The sequence below is a fragment of the Bison bison genome, unplaced genomic scaffold (assembly GCF_000754665.1).
Source record: "Bison bison bison isolate TAMUID 2011002044 unplaced genomic scaffold, Bison_UMD1.0 scf7180017864115, whole genome shotgun sequence".
NCBI classification, from domain to species: Eukaryota; Metazoa; Chordata; class Mammalia; order Artiodactyla; family Bovidae; genus Bison; species Bison bison.
Genome location: NW_011494687.1, coordinates 1434077 through 1442124, shown reverse-complemented (window position 1 = coordinate 1442124; position 8048 = coordinate 1434077). Strand labels below are relative to the sequence as shown.

General features: G+C 49.9%; 1 pseudogene; it reads left to right on the top strand.

Moving 5' to 3' along the window:
- The first annotated feature begins 1110 nt into the window (after positions 1–1110).
- Positions 1111–1821, top strand: LOC104988099 (annotated as a pseudogene).
- The last annotated feature ends 6227 nt before the right edge of the window (positions 1822–8048 follow it).

Here is an 8048-nt window from a genome sequence, read left to right as displayed (position 1 = left end):
CCTAGGCCCAGTGATTTTGAACAAGGCCTTGGACAGCAGTGGGTGTGTGTCTCTGAGAGGAAGAGTTAGGAGACCTCACGGAGGTGTAGAGGTGAGTGGGAACACCTGAGGAGGATTTAAAGAAGCAAGTGAGGTCATCCCTTTGTCTGCAGAAGTGCGGGGCTAATGTGTCTTTCTGGAGATTATCGTGTGACCTGGGATCCCAGGATTAACACAAGGATGGACAAACAAGGAGAGGTCTGTAAGGGAGAGGCAGGGCCCGGACCCTTCCCTGGGGACATGTAGCATCTCCCTCACCAGAAACCTCCCTGCCGTCTTCCCTCTGTCCCCTCCTATAGAGTCACTACCCTCTATCCTTTGCCACCTGCCAGGTCCCCCAGCCCAGATCCCTTTCCCCCACCCTCTAATGGAGGTGAGTGGGAGTTACTTCTGGATCCCGGTCTTATGTCTTTGCTAATGCTTACTGAGCACCTACTGTGATCAGGGCAGGAATTCCCCTGATGTCCCAGTGCTTCCAGAGACCCTTGCTCTCTGTGTGTCCTCTCTTCTCATGATGGTCTGACTATGGACTCAGTGGAGAGGGCATTTTTACAAAGTCATATAGATTTCTTGACTGAGTGCAAATTGAAGTGGGAGGTATCTCCCAGTCATCTTAGTTCACCTTCCTGATTATAAAAATTAGGTTATAGAGACTTTGGGGGATTTTACGCCATTGAACAGTATGTTTTAATATTACATACCTTAAAAAAGCATTGACTTCAGATTTCCTTGGTGTTCCAGTGGTTAAGAATCTGCCTTGCAATGCAGGGTATGTGGGTTCAATCCTTGGTTGGGGAACTAAGATCCCACATGCTGTGGAGCAACTAAGCCTGAGGGCCACAGCTACTGAAGGCCACATGACACATCTACAGGTCCATGTTCCCACTGAAAGACCTCACACAATGCAACGAAGATCCTGCATGCTGCAACTAAGACCTGACACAGCCAAATAAATAAATAAATACTTTTTGTTTTTAAAATGTATTTACTTATTGAATCATTTGGAATGTAACAGAAGTAAACATTTACTGAGTGAAGTTGACATAAGCACAGACAGTTTGAACTATAAGATCTAGATCAGAAGGGACTCCAGTATGAACAGGAGGATATCTGAGTACTCCATGACAGAGAGTGCTGGAACTCTAGTTCAACTGCAGCCTTTAGGCACTGTCCCCTGCAAAGCCTTGTGGCTGTACCTGGCAGTCCTTGTGGGCCTGTACTACCTCCTGCGCTGGTACCGGGAGAGGCAGGTGGTGAGCCACTTCCAGGACAAGTTCATCTTCCTCATGGGGTGTGACTCGGGCTTCAGGAACCTGCTGGCCCAGCAGCTGGACCTGCAATGCTTGAGGGCCCTGGATGCGTGTCTGACGGAGCAGGAGCTGAGCAGCTGAGGAACCAGACATCAGACAGGCTGGAGACGGTGATCTTGGGCATCACCAAGACAGAGAGCATGACTGTGGCCACCTAATGGGTGAAGGAACATGTGGGGGACAGAGATACCACCCACATTTCTTTGTGTTTGTTCATTTACTGGGAAGATCCCCAAGGTGTTTTCATTTTCAAAGCCTTGATATTGCCTAGGAATTGGTGCAGGTTGTTTCAAAGCTTGTCTCCTGATGCGCAATGCAGGCCCATTCTCTAAATTCTCCTATCCGGGGTTTTCAAGTGTGTCTTTCCCAACCAGCTTGCAGAAAGTGATTATTCATGGTTGTTTTTTGTTTTTTGTTTTTTTTTCTGTTTGGTGTTTCTTTTTTCATTCATTTCCCTTTTCTTTTCTCTTCTCTAGTTTCCTCTTCATTTCTGTTTCTTACCATTCCTCTCTCCCAGTCTCTGTCTCTCTCCTCTGATATTTGTGAGCATCACTATTTTCCCAAACTCTGTCTGTGACCTTAATAAAGGGGCTTATTGTCTACTGATGGGCAGAAAAATGAGTAGGACCATCCCTGCCTTCCAATAGCTCAAAGAATATCCAAACCCTGACAGCCTTGCAGCCCCTACACCCTCTTTTCCTCTCCGGAACTCTTTTCCCTTCTACCTCATGGCACACTGTTGTTGACTCAATTAAAAAACTCAGTTGGAAGATGACCTGGCACCATGGCTGAGTCCTCTCTCCTGGGCCCAGCACAGTGTTCCCCTCTTGCCCTCACTCTTCCCAGGACTCTGAGGTCTGGTGAATAATGCCAGCATTCACACTCCCACCACACCCAATGAGTGGCTGACCAAACAGGGCTTTGCATAGTTGCTAGAGGTGAACGTGTTGGGGGTGATGAGGTGACCCTGAGCCTGATACCCCTGGTGTAGAAGGCAGGGGGCCATGTGGTCAATGCCTCCAGTGTCATGGATCAGTTGAGCCTTTTGGCTGGAGGCTCCTCCATGTTCAAGTACAGCATGGAGTCCTTCTCAGACTCCCTCAGGTATTGGCTTGGAATGAAGACCCTCCCTTGTTCCTCTTACTTCTGTGCCTCTGGGTGGGGAGCCAACTTTTGTTGGGGTTTCCTTTCTTCACGGACCTTCCAACCCCTCTCTCTTGCTCTGTAGGTCTCTCATTGGGAAGCACCTTTCTAAGTTTCGGGTGTCAGAATGGGCTCCAGGACTATAGAGTTTGCTTCAACCACTCCCCACCTTTGATGTGGGCCCATATTCAGAAAGTATCCGAGGCATAACTGGAATCTGGATTACTTGGCTGTGGAGCCCATGTCCATAACCCTTGCAATATTCAGCTTCAGGGAGCCCTCAAAGAGGGGCTGCTGCTGCTGCTGCTAACTCGCTTCAGTCGTGTCCGACTCTGTGCAACCGCATAGACGGCAGCCCACCAGGCTCCCCCGTCCCTGGGATTCTCCAGGCAAGAACACTGGAGTGGGGTGCCATTGCCTTCTCTGCAAAGAGGGGCATGGAACACTTAACTTGAATCAACAGATACTTCTTGGTCACTTCTGTGAGTCCTCAAAAAGTGTTCCTGGTTCAAGAAGATTTGGCCCTTTACCTAAAGTGACTGACAGCTGAGAAAGGAAAAAGAGATACAGTAATGCCATTATCTCATTTTTGCTGCTTGTAACTACATTAGCGAAGGTAGGTAGCCTTGGTAGCCAGTGAAACGAGGTGAGGGTTCAGGAGATAAGGGTCTGAACTGAGGACTGAAGAAGTGAACTTGAGACTCTGGCAATTGGGCAAAGTAGGGCAGGAAGGCTTCAGGATATGAGAATGGTGTCAGCCTATGCCCAGCTCAATGAGTGACTGTGGACGGCCTAAGCTGTGGGGTCCACCAGGGACAGATAGGCATGGGTGGGCTTGTAGAAAGATGTAGGCCTTGGAAAGGCTGGAGACCATCTTTCTAATGGCAATGGAACTCCACAGAAGAGATTTAACCAGGAGAGTTAAAATAGTCAAATCAGCCTCTAGAACAAGGGGTGGCTTTGAATGTGGAGGAGCCGAGACAACAGGCAGGGAGGTGTTCCTTAGAGGACAGTTATGATAACCGAACTGACAGATGGCCAGGTTGTTGGCTAGAGCAGGAGAGGGGAGAGAGAGAACTGAGGAGTATGAAGGAGGTGATATTGGCAAACTCTGATAATTGAATACATGTGCAGAGAATAGGAGGAGATAGCTTATAAGTGGTGCCTTGCACCACTGTTGGCAGGATTTAGAATTGATAAGGGACTTCCCTGGTGGTTCAGCCCATAAAGAATCCACCTGAAATGCAGGAGACCCAGGTTCCATTGCTGGGTCAGGAAGATCTCCTGGAGAAGAGAATGGCAGCTCACTCCAGTATTCTTTCCTGGAGAATTCCATGGTCAGAGGAGCCTGGTGCACTACAGTCCATGGAATCGAAAAGGGTCAGACATGACTGAGCAACTAACACACACACCCCGAGTTGACAAGCCCATATAAATAAACTATTTCAAAAATTATTCAAGTTCGATACAGAAAGAGTACCATCATCATAAGTTTTCTCTCCCTGGCTGCTACACTTCATAACTCCTCAAACTTTCAAGATTATCCAACTCCACTCTGAATTGAGATTCTATTGTTTTCTGTTTGTTTCCTGAAATTCTGAATGCATTGCCTCTCTGCCTCTTAGCCTCGAGCAGGGAACTCTCCTACCACCTTTGGGGTAAAGGTGGCTAGGATCAAGCACAGTTACTTCAAGACCAGCATGAATAATCCTGAGGTTCTGGATGGGAGCTTCTGGGAGGCATGGGTTTGGGCAATTCCATAGGTCAAAGAACTCTGTGGGGAGCTATTCCTGGCATCAGGTGAGTGAGCTGTGGACCTTGGGGTGAGAAGCAAACCCTTGTCTGGAAGCCTGGGTCCATCATTAGCACCTCCTCTAGTCTTAGGTCCATCCTCCGGGCTCTGAGTCATCCACACAGTGAGGACATTAGCTCTATCCTCAGGGTCCCATGTGGTCAATTGGTGACAGAAGGAAAGGATTCAGGCTTGGTAGACCTGGGGACCACTGTCTCATCTGAATCCCTTGTTGTTTGGGGAAGAAACTGAATCTAGGGAGGACAGAGACTTGTGGACTCAAGACAAACTGACATTAGAGCAGATGGTTTTCATGTGCTTAGATTTCAGCGTTTATTGTTGTTTAGTCACCAAGTTGTGTCCAACTCTTTGTGACTCCATGGACTGTAGCCCTCCAGGCTCCTCTGTCCATGGGATTTTCCAGGCAAGAATACTGAAGTGGGTTGCCATTTCCTCTTCCAGGGGATCTTCCCCACCCAGGGATCGAGCCCAAGTCTTGTGCATTGGCAGGCAGATTCTTTACCAGTGAGCCACCAAAGAAGCCCACTCTAGTGTTTATAGAAATATCCAATTTATGTATGGGATATTCTCAGGAATAGAGCCAGAGGTTGCTTAGTGTGGAACAGTTATTCCTGGGATAAGAGTTTGGGTGCTTCTTGGGGAATTTGAATGATTAATTTGGAGCATGGGTTTACAGGGGAGGGAAGGGCGGGAATTCTCTCATCCTAAACAGACATCAAAATAACCGAAAATATTTGGGAAAAATACAAGCTGAATCTCTGTACTTGGTCATGAACTGCATGGACACACCCTGACTGCCTGCCACCCACACACCCAATACTCACCTGACTGGGATGCCAAGCTCGTCTACTTCCTATGAGCTACCTGCCCTCCTTCCTGATGGATGCCATGGTCTACCGGAGTTCCCCAAGGGCCAGGGCTCTATCAAGTCAAGTCTAGTTGGGTGCTGTGTGAAGGATGATGCTTCAAGAGGAAGGAGAGAAGGTGGAAGGAGGGAGCTCTCTATTTCTAAGGTCAGGTAGCTCATCCTCCTCCTCATCTCTGCCCCAGGCTTCTCCTGAGGCTCTGGGATATTGGGAAGGAAGGACAAAGTTTTGTGGCTGAGAAACAGGGATCCAGTAGCATACATCTGTGCCCTGTTTCTTGGGCAGCATCTCAAAGCTCTCAGCCCCATGACCCTCTTGCCACCCTGAGGAATCTGCAATGTCTGGAGGATGTGAGCCTCTGGGAAGGGGCTCAGCCCCACGTGCTCTGTCTCTAGTCACCTCCTCAGGGCGTGACTTGGTTTCCCCATCCCATGGGATGGAAATGGCCTGGAGGAGGTAAAGGGTCCTGTCTCCACTGAAAATACCTGTGGGCAGGAGTCAAGGATGCACAGGGCACCCAGCAGCCTCATCTGAGTAGGAGGGCCAGTCATCAGAGGGGGCAGCATTCTCAGTCCTGGGAGAAGAGCTCTCTGTGTTGTCCTGCAGCCCCCCAGTCTCCCATTCCACAACCTGCCTTTTCTGATGTTGGAAGTTTGAGTCCAGGGAAGCGCTGTGTGTCCTGGCAATCAGCAGACAGGCCTGCAAGATGGTAAGTCAGGCCCAGGCCTGTGCTGGGGCAGTTCCAACTCATTCTTTTTCAGGTTTAGAGACAAACCCCTGGATTTCACCTTCTGGGGCTGTCTCAAGAACTGGGACATTCCTGGGCCTGCTCAGCCCTTGAGTGACATTGTCTGACTTCCCTGAGCCAAAACTTCCTTGTTCACTCACCAAGGAGGCAGATAGAATTCTGAGATGTCTCCCACATCAATTGTAGGCGGTGCCTTGGGGTGAGTAGGAAGTAAGTGAGGTTTGCCTCCACCTCCCATCTCCCATCTCCATATCCTACAGGCTTTGGGTCTGCTCCCCAGGACTGGGTCCATGAACTGTCACCACTGCCCCCCACCCCTGCCACCAAATCCCAGGACTCTTGGTATAGAATGCCATACTCCCTGCAATTTCCCAAGATGACACCTGCTTTATCTGATTTTAGAGCTAACTAACCTTGGTGGAGAGTGCAGCATACCAGCATCCTTGTCCTTCACTCTAGGGGATTTCATGGCCTCATTTCTATGTCAGACCCTCTAGACAAGGAAGGTGTAGGCAGTTGGTCCCGGGTCCTTCAGGCTGGTCACCAGGATAGTCCTGAGGAATAATGACCCTAGAGGTTTGTCCAGAGGACCAGTACAGACTCCAGCATCATTCTGTCCCCATATTTTTGCAATCCTGGGTGAGGGATTACTCACACCTCTGTCTCATTTCCTTGCTTCCTTTGCTTTACTGGCTTCCCTTCTACCTCTCTGTGAGTTCTTTGCCCCATGGCCTGTAATCTCTCCTTTCCCTCAAAGGCCTGACACAGAGAGTTTCCCAAGTCCCTGACCTGCATCCTCAGTTCTTCCTACGTCACCCCCTCTCAGAGCCAAGGGTCTGGCCCCAGGTCCTTCCTACAACTGCCCAGGGCACCCCTCCTCATCATCTGGCTGAGCCTCGGTCTCAGTGATGCTTCTCTCAGAACTCTCTATTCTCCTGCCTCCCCTCTCTGTGCCCCAAGAGTCTCCTCCTAACTTTTCTTACCACCTGTGGTTGGACCTGTTATCAGCCTCATGCCCTACAAACATTTTGGCTTCTGGCCTCCCTTCCCTCTGCACTTTCCATTAAGCACTGTGTCAGCTGACTTCATAGTCCTTTGCTTCCACTTTATAGTCCCTTGCTTCCCCTGACATCACCACCCCCCCCCCTTCAGAATCCTCAACTCAGCCTACCAGCTCCCTGGACCTGGGGGTAGAAGAAAATGCCCACTGGGGGCCCTGCCTGGGGAAGTTGATGTGTCCTCGATCCTTGAAGCCCTCTGCTTGTCCAGTTGCTGGGGGCGGGTGCTGGGCTTGCTTGGAGTGAAGTGGGGACTCCTCATTGGTGACTCAAGCATCATCTCCCAAGGATCCGGGCCCTGAGCCCCTCAGGAGTTTCTGCTTTCTAGGAGTTGGGGGTCTCACATAACCAGTTTCCCTTAAGGAGGCCCTGCTGCCTCTGACCTCGAGACAATGGAGGCACATCCGCCCTGGAGCAGACCCTTTATTTCTCATCCTCTCTCATCAGGGGAGACTTACTTAAGAACAGAGAATTCCAAAGAGCTGATGGACTGGAACTCATTTCCCTTGGGGTTTGAAGGGCACAAAACCAGTTCTGTTTGTTTTGCATTAACAGATTTGTCTTCATCTTTCCATTCAAAATAACAATTACATTTATTTACATGCTTGCATTCATAACAAATGATTTTGATCCCTGGGCTGGAGGTGGGGGATTGCCAGGATGGGTCTTCTGGGCTTAGTCCTCCTTGCTCCTTCCCCTGCTCAGGCCACACAGGTGAGCCACTTTTCAGCACCAGCATCACCACTGTGGTTTGTCCCATCCCTGGCACCTTCACCCCTAGGGCTGGAGGAGAGAGAGAGGCGGCCACCAGGATGGTCTGAAGTAACAAAGCTTCAGGTTTAACTTGAATTTCTTGCCTCTGGCTAATTGGTGTGGTGAGGCATCCACCTATACAAATTACAGAGTGGCTCATGCAGGGGCTGTGCATCTGTTGCTGGCAGCCGAAGGGAGGAGAGCTCTTCTCAGCAGGCTCTAGCAGGTTTTGGCTCAGAGGGCACACCTCTCCGGCTATTCCCTGAACCCGATTCTTCTTGACCATCACCTGTCATCGCCGGCCCCCCCATACACACC